General features: G+C 42.9%; 1 long non-coding RNA gene across 1 annotated transcript; it reads left to right on the top strand.

The window, feature by feature from the left end:
- Positions 1-9,693: 9,693 nt before the first annotated feature.
- Positions 9,694-10,820, top strand: LOC117824387. The gene is made up of 3 exons (XR_004633581.1): positions 9,694-9,748; positions 9,848-9,897; positions 9,986-10,820. It is a non-coding gene; the product is annotated as an uncharacterized LOC117824387 (long non-coding RNA).
- Positions 10,821-12,215: the final 1,395 nt, after the last annotated feature.

The following is a 12,215-nucleotide window of genomic DNA, read 5'->3' as shown; positions in this document are numbered from 1 at the left end:
GTAAAATGTTGATATTTCTGATGTTATATACAGCTAAAAAAGCCTGGGGTCAAATTGACCCAGAGGAACACTGATGCGTACATTTATTTTAGAGGAAATTAAAACATATCAACATTTTAAATTTTACATTTTCCCAGTTGTCCCCATTAAATTAAGAAAAGTCATGAGATATGAAGCCAAAAAAAATGATGTTAGTCATTCATTTAGAGACGTTAAACATTGAATGGGGTCCAATTGACCCCAAGGATAATAGGAGGGTTAATCATCACACAATGTATGTATATAGTTGTAGTTGTATTTGCCTTAAAATCCAAAGCGTCCTGTAATGCATCAAACATCAGCTGTTGATGAGAGGTCCACTTTGAGTCTTTGCAGGTGAAATCTGAGTAGCGCCCCCTTCAGGCTTAAGGCTGATTTAGACTTCTGCGTCTCCCCTGCGCAGCAGGGGCTGACGCGGACATGAGCCCCACATACTTGTGTGTCGATGTGTCCGTGTCGCGCAGCAATTCTCCTCCTAAACGCCTGAGGGCAGTGTGGTCTCTCTGATAGCCGGTCTCCTCCTTCCGGCCCCGCTACGATCTCTGTTTACTTTTCCATGGTGATTCAGAGCGTGTTATGTTAATCTACAGCTGATACATGTTGCTGTTTATCATACAGACATGATTACATGAAGAATAGAGAGGAGGAGAGGAAATACACGGCCGATGTGTGGCCGATGTCCGGGATCCCGGAAGTGCTGTAAATGCGGGAAATACAAAGCCGCCAAGCGGACCAATCACAGGGCTTGTGGTCCGCGTCGATTCTACGCGTAGTTACATTTTGGAGGAGGTGCACGTCAGCTACGTGCGTAGGCCTCTGCGTAGGTACGGGAGCTACGCTGACCCCCAGCGTAGGGTACGCCGTTGATTCAACGCAGAAGTATAAATCAGCCTTTAGTGTACTTGATAAACCACCTTTCCCTGCCCAGTCTCACCTTTAACTAACCCCCATCTGAAAGTTGAAATTCCTCAGACGGTCTAAAGAGGCTGTTTTCAGATCTCTTAGTCCTGGACTTGTTTCAGTTTCATCCCTTTCTCTAACACGAGTGTTTGCAGCCAACCCGTGCAACCTCTTCCCCAGCCGGACCATCTGCAGAGCATTATGTTTCTAATGCAACGAGTTCATTAGAAGGCTTTATTCGGTGTAGACGGGGATTACAGAGCAGTCTGATGCAGGCAGCATCGGCCTGTCGTCAGTGAGAGGTATTTTTGGTGCGTTTCGTAACAATCCATCCGTCCGAATCTTTATAGACTGCACTATTGGATTTCTTTGTTTGATTTGAGGCTCTGCTGTGAGTCAGGATGATGGAGAGGTTATGGCAGGTCTAGCTAAAGGAAGATTAAAACCCTTTCCTCCCCCTCTCTGTCTGTGAAATGAATTATTTTGACTGTAAGAGCAGAGTCGACACAGCCTCCAGTGAGTGCAATTTTTACTACTGCTGGTATTTTTAGCAGCAGTACTTTTTGAAACTCTCCTTTGTAGTTGCTTTTTTGTGTTAAACTGAATTAAATCAGACAGATGTAGCAGCACTAACAACTTTCTCCCATCAGCCGGATCCTGCAGACATCATTAAAGATAATGATGGAGGTTGAAGTGATGAGAGGAACATTATCTTTTCAAAGAGAAGATGAGGACAGGTCACATGACTCAGAGAAGCTGCTCAGTAGGAGAGTTAGTGCTGCAGCTCAGGTTCAGATTCTACCATTACCGCTGTCTTCATCACGTTTTCATCAGCTGTGCTCAGAGTTAGAGACTTTACCAAGTGAAGAGCGCTCAGTTTCTCATTTGAGCTGGTCTGTTCAAAAGCTGCACTGCAACGGTGACAATAGAGGATGTTGGTGTATGAATGTTATAGCAGGTAACTAAATTAAAGATGCCTGCAGAGTCAGCTAAGCGTAAGCCTGGGTTTAACCTTAAGTCTGACTTAGAGCTGTGTGAATCGATCAACCAATCTTTAATTTGATAGTGCTAAATCCCAACAAATGTTATCCTCAGACTCTTTCCAAACAGAGCAGGTCTGGATCGTACTCTATGTTCTATTATTAACAAAGACCCAACATCAAGACAGGATAAGATCCAGTTCCATCTTACAGACAGGACTCAGTCTGATCTCATCTTAATCCACCATGAGCAGAGCACTTTGCAGCATTTAGCAAGTTACAGTGGCAAGGACAAACTTCCTTTAACAGGCAGAAACCTCCAGCAGGACCAGACTCATGTTAGACACACATCTGCTGAGACCGTGTTGGAGAGAGGGATAGATAGAGATGAAGAGAGAGAGAGAGAGAGAGAGAGATGATAGTGGTGAGACGGATAGTAGAAGTCAAAGAATCTGGAGTCTGGCACGTCCGGCAGAGATCCAGAGGAACCTACGAGACAAGGGAGCTCAGGGATTCCAGAAAGTTCTATGGTTAGTAACTTTAATGGGACAGGAAGAGTTAAAGTAAGAGACAGGCAGAGAGAGGAGAGAGAGAGGGAAAGACAGGATCCCAGTGTGTCAGTTCCCCCGGCAGTTTAAGCCTATAGCAGCACAACTAAGAGCTGGTCCAAGCCTGATCCAGCTCTAACTATAAGCTTTATCAGAAAGGAAAGTTTGAAGCCTACTCTTAAAAGTAGAGAAGGTGTCTGCCTCCTGGACCCTGACTGGTAGATGATTCCAAAGTAGAGGGGCCTTATAACTTAAGGTTCTACCTCCCATACTACCTTTATAGACTTTAGGTACGATGAGCAGGCCTGCATGTTGGGAGCATAGTGTTCTAGAGGGGTAATAGGGCACTATGAGCTCTTTAAGATATGAAGGTGTCTGATCATTAAGAGCTTTGTAGGTCAGAAGTAGGGTGTTAAATTATAGTCTAGATTTTATGGGGAGGCAGTGTTGAGAAGCTAACAATGGAGAGATGTGCTCTCTTCCTGGTTCTAGTCAGTACTCCAGCAGCAGCCTTTTAGACCGTCAGTGTTACACATGGGTGTAGCTTTTATACATTTTGATCATGTTCAGAAAGTCAGAGTGTAAGGTCTATTTAAGGTTTAGAACTGAAAGAGTAACCATCACAGAGCTTAAAAAGGAGCGTCTTGTTTACAAGATGATTGATGAAAGTGCACCGACGGTAATCCGCGATGGGATGCTACGTAGACAGTGGCTAATTTTAAGCTTTTGTCCAGTACGGCCTGTTTGAATTAATTAAAGAGCTCTCCTCTAACCTACGGCATGTGTCAGAAACACAAAGCTGTCCCCGCCCTGCAGGAGCTGACCGCTCTCAGGTTTTATGGAAATGAGGCTGTCAGCTCTGAGCTGTCAGTGCTGAGAGAGAGGGGGAATTCTCTATGAAATATATATAATGATGGTTCAGCTCACAGACCTCCCTGATTTCCTTGTCCAAAGCTTTGGTTTGTTTGTGTTGTGCGAGTTTGAGTCACAGAGTCGGTCGTAGCGCCTTCAAGGAAAAGATTTGGTCATAGCTAGGTCGACTTACTGCATGCCCAGCTGCTGAACCATAGACTGTATAAAATATGGACGTATGATCACCGTTCTGTTTCTGAAGCGCTGTTTTGAGGCCAATCGTCGGCGGCAGCCATATTGCTGGTGTTGAGAAATTGTGACATAAAGAGGCGGGCTTTGAGCCTCCTAGCCAACAGCAACAGTGTTCCCACCTGTCAATCAAGTCAGCTGTGCCTCTCATTGGAAGACTCGGAATCTTAATATCTTCGGAATTGGCACATTAGAAAAAAATTCACCCCCGTACAATGTGTGGCGATCGAGAAATGAGCTATCCAGACTACACTCGTCTCTTGAACCAGGCTGTAAACATGTTTATTTCTGCTGTAAAGATCGTCTTCTTTGAATTGGTGTGTATGTGGTTTCCGGTACTCCTGGAGCCAGCCTCAAGTGGATCCTCGATGAACTGCAGTTATTAGCACTTCCCCATTGGACTCTTATTTTTAGACCGGAGGTTGCCGCTTGTGCTTAACTCTGTCCCAAAATAATGAACTGAGTCTGCATCATTTTTAAAAACTGCAAACACTACTCGGACAATAAAAAAGTGGACATCTTGGACTCCTTGGTTTTAAAAGTAAAGCCAACAGAGCTCCAAACCTGCAGTCTTTGGTGACCAGCAGGGGGCGACTCCACTGGGTTCTTCTGGATTAACATGGACAGAAACTCTTTGTTTTAAACTTTGACACTTGAACAGTAACCATCTCTTTAAGATTTGCTCATTTCCTTTGTTAGCTCGTGCAATAAAGTTCAACATTTTTTATGTCAGAAATGGACAGCAGCTTATAAAAACCAACGCTTGTTTGTATTTCAAAGATGTGTTTTTTGGGCCTTTATTTCGTCTTTATCGGATAGGACAAATGAAAAGAGACAGGAAATGTGGAGAGTAGGGGAAGACATGCAGTAAATGGTCGAGGCTGGAATCGATAGCCTCTGTATATGGGTTCTGCCTCTGATTCATTTTCTTAGTCAATGTTTTCCTGACAATTTTACGGTCACGTTTCAGGTCCTCTTCAGAACAGCATGATGTTCATCTGGTAACTTGTGGTCTAATTTAGAGTCAAATAGAGCAGAAGACTTTTCAGGTCTGGACCATGAAGAACAAGATGCTACCTTCTAAACAGCACAGAGGTAAAGCGATGTATGTCACTGCTCTCTAAAGCAGCCAAAATGCCAAACTTGAGGCCAGATGTGACGCTCAGAAACAAATGTGTGACTTTGAAGTGACTGTAGCCACCATGACGGCCAACACTGTGACTGATGCTGGATGTCAAAAGCATTTGGGGCTCCTGCAGCATTTATCCCTCAAATCCAAACAGAGCACATCCCCTGTGGAGAGGTGAGACAGTAAGTTCAGGATCTGACAGTGAAATGATCTGTGGACATCGCTTTAGCATTATGACACCTTTCTGGTTCCAATGTGCTGAGCTCTTTTCATAGAGAGATCCCATATCATACAGGAGAGCCTCACCACTGGGTTGGTTCTGCTTTACTGGACCTGTATCATTTCAAAGTAATAATAATAATAATAATAATACAATGCTATTTATATAGCACCTTTAAAAACAAATGTTTACAGAGTGCTATCACAACCAAAGCATGGTTCAAACAACAAAGAAAACCTTTTGACAGACGGAGAGGAATTTTAACAAAACAGAATACAACACAAGAGGTTAAAAAGAATACACTTAATTAAACAGAATTAAGTGGTGTGACAACCAACCAATAAATCATTGTTTAAGAGGTTTTTCATAAATAAATAAAAATAAAAATGGATAAGAAAATAAAAGCAGGACAGTAAAAGAGGTTTTCAGAATGAGAGGACAACATCACATCGGGAAAATTAGAAAAAGTGAAAAGAATAAATTAGGAACATTAAAATAAGAAATGAAAAAGAATAAATAAATAAATAAATAAATAAATAATAATAATAATAATGATAATAATAAATTAAACAATAAATAATCAAATACAATTTAAAACAAAAATTAGTTGGATAAAAACTTTTAATATTAATAAAATAGATGAAAGAGCGGTTAGAAGGAGGAAGTCACATAAAAGCGAGTCTGTAAAAATGGGTTTTAAGAAGTGGTTTAAAAGATGTCACTGACTCTGCGAGCCTCATCTCCTCAGGGAGGTCTTACCAAAGTCGAGGGGCTCTGATGGAGAAAGCTTGATCCCCTTTAGATTTGAGCCTCGACTTTGGAACAACCAAAAATGCCCCACCTGAGGATCTAAGGCCGCAAGATGGATCATCATTTATTAGCATTTCTGCAATGTAGCTCTGGGCGAGACCCAGGCGAGCTTTAAAAGTGGTCAGTAAAATCTAAAACGCACAGGAAGCCAGTGAAGAGAAGCGAGGACAGGAGTGATGAGTCAAGTGATGCAAATGTTGGACGTTACATTCTTCTATAGAGTCTTGTTGAGTCCAGTCAGGTCCTAAATCAAAGCACTAATGCACACAAACATCCTTTGACTTATACAGTTTCCACCAGATCCGTGTCCAGTCCCTCTCCAATCTGTCACAGCACCAGCTCTGATTCTATTCTGGTCAATGTGTTAACTTCCACAGGATCCACTCCGTTGCATTCTGGTTGTGTCTCTGATCCGGCAGGTCGGAGCCCTCCAGATCAGATACGCAAGACTTCTATATATAGACGCATCAATTTTAACAGAGCAGATGGAGCGGGACAGGAAGTCAGGCACCAAAACAAAATGAAACATCCGGTTAATTTTCAGAATCAAACACTCTGTGTTATCACCAGATCGTATTTCACTTAACTACAACAACAAACCGTCATGATGAGTGGAGCCTGGAGTCAACAGGTCAGAGGTTTTCAGAGGACCAGAAAGACAACATGGATGAGGAGAGGAGGAGGAGGAATCCTTGATTCAGTAATTACTCCAGTTGTCCAGAGGTCCTGCTCCGTGCTGCATTCTGAAAATGCAACCGATGGGTGTGGACGGACGAGAGAGCACGGAGCCATAAAACAGCGGATCAGAGACAGACCCGGTGAAAGTCCGATGTAAAGTTTGGCATCATTTCACCAAAACATACAGCAACAGATTAGGAGGAAGCAAAATGTAAATAATTTTTCTAAGTAATTACTTGCAAGAGAGGGAACACGACCTTAACAACAACATTATTCATCAAACCTTAATGCTGTTCCTTCCTTGAAAAAAATGTCTACTCCCACTTACATGACGTGACATTATGATGTGTTCAAGGCCGGCTCAGTAAGATGACGACTGCATTAGGTGCAGGCAAATAAAACACGATCAACAAAAGCTTAACCAGATATTTTCAAAACATTGTATCATCTCATCTTTCCACCAAACCTGAGAGAAGTATCTGTGGTGGAGTCAATAAAGACTGTGATCATTAGGGAGGCTGGATAATGGTTTCAGGATCAATAAAAATTGATGATTCCCACCTCTACCTTCCTGAACAACGACAGCGGTCCCTTACCCTTCATAACATGTTTATTGATCTCCGCTCAGACTGTCACAGCTACAGGATCTGCCTCCCTCCAGAATGAACCGCTTTGGTTTCTTCAGTTAGCTGCTGACTTTGGGTCCCACATTTCAAACATCACCATGAAGTAAGAGCTCTGTGAATCATGGCAGCTTTACTATTCTTAGACACTGTTTCACTCTAACGTCCCTGCTGACTCAAAGGCAGATCATCACCTCAGATCCACTGCTCCTACCTCTGATACAGAACAAGGGGATAAACAGTGGCTCCACATTCATTAGTTAAAGACACAGGTCAGGATCCAATGTCATGTGTATGTGACGGTTGGATGTTACCCGTTGAAGCACAGAGACCAGGAGGAATTAAAGGTGACATATCATGCAAAATTGACTTTTTAATGGTTTTTTACCTGAAATATGTGTCCCTGGCATGTCTACAAACCCCCCAAGAATGAAAAAAATCCATTCTGCCCCTGTTCTGATTTCTACACCTTTCTGTAAATGTGTGTGAAACGAGCTGTTTCAGACTTCCGTGTTTTTGTTACGTAACAACAATATCCGGTCTGTCACGGAGTCAGAGCTCGGAGCTTGTTCAGCGGAAACAAACTGGTAGTCATGAGTTTTTCTTGTTCAGTTGATTATGTAGAGATCTTGTGTCCCTGTTCTCCTTGTGTGTATTTTCTCTTTCATGTTTCTAAGTAGATTGTTTCGTGTCTCCCGAGTTACTGTCTTTCCCTGAGGTCATGTTCTTTAAGTTTAAAGTCTTTCCTGTTTTATTGTGTAGTTCTGTGAGTGTCCTTCCTTTGTGTTTCACTCTGACTGTATAAATAATGGACGTATCCCTGACGTCACCCTGTTACGGTTGTGAGGGTGAACCCAAAAGCAGCACACTGGAGCCCGGAGGAAACAGCAGGTAACAAGTCTTTGCAGGTCTTTACTAACCCGGTCACACAATGTCTGTTGAGATGCTGGTTTCGCTGTGTGGAGGATCAGGCTGGAAACAGACGAGGAGCAGGCAAATCTCTTGGTCGGGGACAGAAGGCTGAGGTAGTTACCAGGGCAGAAACGAGGAAGGAAGGTCGGGGACAGGCAGGGTCGAAACCGGGAGATCAGTCCGAGGATAAGTGCTGGAGAGTCTTGCATTTGCAGTGAGAACAATCTGGCACTGAGTGAGCTGAAACCGGGACTTAAATACTGGCAGCAGGTAATGAGAAACAGGTGATTTGTGTTGGCTTAATGAGGAGAGTGTGGTTCAGGTAAACGAAGGGGAGTGGAAATGTAGTGGGCTGAGAGGCTGAGCAGGTGTGGCAGGTGATAACTGTGACACACCCATCTGTTTCTGAAGTGCTGTTTTGAAGTGGGTGGGAGCCATATTGGAAATGTAGAACTCAACCTAATTTCTGTTAGCCAACAGCTACAGTGTTCCTGCCTGTCAATCAAGTCAGCTGTGCCTCTCATAATGGAAAACTCGTAATCTAAATATCAAAAAAACTGCAGTGTTTTGAAAAAAATCACCCCCCATACTGTGTGCTTATAGAAAAATGAGCTATCCAGACTACACTGATTTTTTGTACCAGGCTGTAAACATGTTTATTTCTGCTGTGAAGATCGGCTTCTTTGAATGAGTGTATCTGTTTTTTTTGGTACTTCCAGAGCCAGCCAGCTTTTTTCTGTGGGGGGGACAGCTGAAGAGAGACAGGAAATGTGGGGCGTAGAGAGTGGGGGAAGACATGTAGTGAATGGTTGACCAGCCGGGAGTCGAACCGGCGACCTCTACGACGAGGACTGTAGCCTCTAAACGTGGGGCGCGTAGACCGCTAGGCCACCAGAGCCCCGGAACTGCAGTTTTTAACACTTCTGCATTGTCTTCAATTCTCGCGGCTGTAGATTGCTGCTTGGTTTCACTCCAGTGAGATTACCCTTAATAGTTTCACGTACACTACCAGTCAAAAGTGCACAATGGATAGTCCTATTTGACTGCTGTTGTAATCCAGATTATGGCAAAACCAGATTATTTCATAGTTTTGATGTCTTCAGTATTAATCTACAATGCTGAAAATGATTCAAGCAAATAAAAAACATCAAATGAGAAGGTTTGTCCAAACTTTTGACTGGTAGCGTATGTCTTATATTAACATTGGCATGGTACCAGTTTGTCTAACAAGAGCCTAATCTTAGAGCCAAGATGTTGAAGAACCACACATATGCTACTCCCCATTTTAGTGTATATGCTGTCTGCTGCCACAGTGCTGTGTTCCTGCAGTGAAGTCAGGCAACATGAAAATGTTGACGCTAGAAAACCTTCATTTGACAGAATTTCAGGGTTTTGATAATCACTGTTCAGATTAATGTTGAGTCCATGTTAAATTTTTTTTTTTAAAGTAACGCCTATAATGAACGGATTAACACACATGTGACCAGTGCTGTAAACACTTGAGGTAATGACGTCAGTTTCTGCTGTCTCCACAAAAACAGACAAAACTGAGCACTTATAAATCTCCACCTGGAAGCTGCTGTCGAAGAAGTCAGTTTTCAGTGACCTATACCTCCACCTATGTGGGGAGGTAATTATTGTAGCAGGATGAACCCTGCAACTTATTACCTCTGGGTAATACTGGCCTATCGCCGCCTGGGGGCACCCTATAAGAGGGGGGGCAGAGGCTAGTCTGCCCCAACTTGCTCTTTGGTAGGGGGATCAGCCCCATCCTGTTGCCTCACTTCCACAAGTGGTCACCGACCCAGGTAGGTTGGTAGCAGCCGTCGTTGTCTTTTTGTAAATTGTTTGTCAGCATGCTCCAAAGTTTGTTTGTGCTTTGGCGATATTGCAACTCCCCGCTTTAGGAGCAGGAAGCTTGCCTCTCCCTTGGTTCATGCCGTGAAGCGCCGATCTGGTATGTACGCCGAATGGCGTTTGATTAATTTATGCCTTTTAATCATGAAGCGCTCATTAAGATGGATGTTGTTTTATCTGCTATTTAGATGCTGTTATGGCCGATTTGGGAGGGTAGCTGGGATCCACTGCTGTTTTGCAGAGCCCCTGTTTTGTGGAGCCCTTGTTTTGCCTAGTTCCGTTTCCTGAACTACCGTTTGGCTGTACTGCAGTCATTGGTGTCTGGTGACACTGCTTGGCTTTGCCCATCTGCCTGCCTGTAAGCCGTCTCGCCTGCCTGCCTGCCTGCCTTGTACGTGCCTCGGGTTGGAGCCCTGCTTGTAAACCCAGCTGTGGGTCCAGCGTGGGCACTTCAGCTGTTGGGTCGCTGAGGCAGGCTGACCGATTCGTGGGACCGCTGCATGCGGCTGCTCTTCTTCTGCGGCAACCCGTCGAGCTGGGACTATTTTACCGCCTTTTCTGGATTTGGACTGAATGGACTCTGGGGGTTTGGGATTTGAGTATTTTGTGTTACTGCCATTAGTATTGTTTTCTTTTTCATTTGCTGACTTGATTTACCATTTGAATAAGTTATTTAAGTTGCTTATTTTTGATTTTAGTTATAGTGTGTTTTTCAGTTCTATTAACTGTTTGTTTGTTTCTCTTTCTTTCAGTGGCTGAGAGCCTGGTGGTGGCACTGGTGACCTGGGTGGTGGTTCCCTCCTTCTTTGTATGCTGTGTGCCCCATTTGAGTTTTCCATGAGTGTGTGTGTGTAGGTTCTTCACGTGTGATTGGGGTGTTTTCAATCTGATTTTTCTCACTGGGATCCCTCCCCTCAACCCATCGCACCTGGTGAGCCTCAGCCACATCCATTCTACCCCCCCCCCCAATTTATGAATGGATGCTTTTTGTTTGTCTAATCATTTTAAAGAATCATGTTAAGAATATGGTAATAAAATAATTGTCTTATCGTAAACCTCGTCTCAAGCTCCTCTGTGTATACATGTATCGAACCAGTGTGTAATTTAAGTGTGTTAAATTGTCTTTAATAATAATAAATTTTATTTAAAGGCGCCTTTCTCGGCACTTTAACATTTCCCTGGGTGAAATTCCCAGGGTAGCGTTGCCCTACCCTTGTGCTGCCACACTATGTTATCAACAAATTCACTATATATGCGGACGAGGCCTGAGTTGAGTGGTGACAGCATTCAGAAACATACAGGAAGAAAACGCCTGTGTGCCTGCAGAGACAGAACTTAACCCATACCCTACTAAATCTCACTGAACCCTCACAGACCTGAATGATGTCAGACTTGTAGTGTGAGAGTGAGTGTGTGTGTCCCTGTGAAGGTTTGTGATTGTATAAAAATAAGGGAGGGACTAACGTGACATCACAGCCTGGAAACAAGAGCGAAGTGAAGCCGGTCTCGTTGGTATCAGTCATTACAGTGTTTTTCATTTCAGTGAACTTAAACAGTCACAAACCATCAACGTTGACATGGATGAAATGACCACAGCACTGAATCACTACCTGTCACTAACAGGTCCATGTATTTTTCTTTTCTCACATCTATGTCGACTTAATTCACACTTAGGTGCTTTATTTTCAAATATTAAGTGATAAATATATGAAAATAAAACTTGTCTTCCACATCATTTCCAGTTTCCTGGTCTCCTTTAAAGACTAAAATAGTCTTGGTTATTTGATCCACGCAAACTTATTGGGGGAAATTCTTTGGCATGTATTTTTTAGACTTCTCTAGTTAAATATTTCCAAAAAGTTCTTACATCTATTATTTCTGCAACATAAGTTAAATATGAAGAATAGAAAAATCTACTGGAAACAGAATTTAACATTCAGTTCTTTGCTCCCTCACAAGTTAAATACAGACTCAGTGTATGCTACAGTGAGCCTGAGTTGAGTCCCTGTCACTCTCCTCACTTGTCCTGTTCTGCTATTTTCATATGTTTGTCTTTTAATCGTCTATAAGAGCAGAACATAGAAAACAGCTGAGCACTTTGAAGGATTGAAATAAAGATAAGCACTTTGTTTTGCAGTAAACATTAACGCTTTGTTCTACTGAGTCTTTAAAATCAACAAAACGCCTCAGAAATTTACAAATATTTCAAAAGTTATCAGAGCTCAGTTCACAAATAAAGACCAGATAAAGATGTCCTGTCGAACTAATCCTGACTTTATCCTGGTGTATTTTAGTTGGCATAACACCTGGGGTTGTTATGCATCTATGCAGGCGGAGACTTAACTGTGTTCCAAATTACACTGCACAAAAATAGAAACCCATTTTTCATGAGCTGAACTCAAAGATCTAACACTTTTT

This window comes from Notolabrus celidotus, chromosome 13 (assembly GCF_009762535.1).
Source record: "Notolabrus celidotus isolate fNotCel1 chromosome 13, fNotCel1.pri, whole genome shotgun sequence".
Classification (NCBI taxonomy): domain Eukaryota; kingdom Metazoa; phylum Chordata; class Actinopteri; order Labriformes; family Labridae; genus Notolabrus; species Notolabrus celidotus.
Note: the sequence above shows the minus strand (reverse complement) of the source record. Positions and strands in the feature narration are given on the sequence as shown.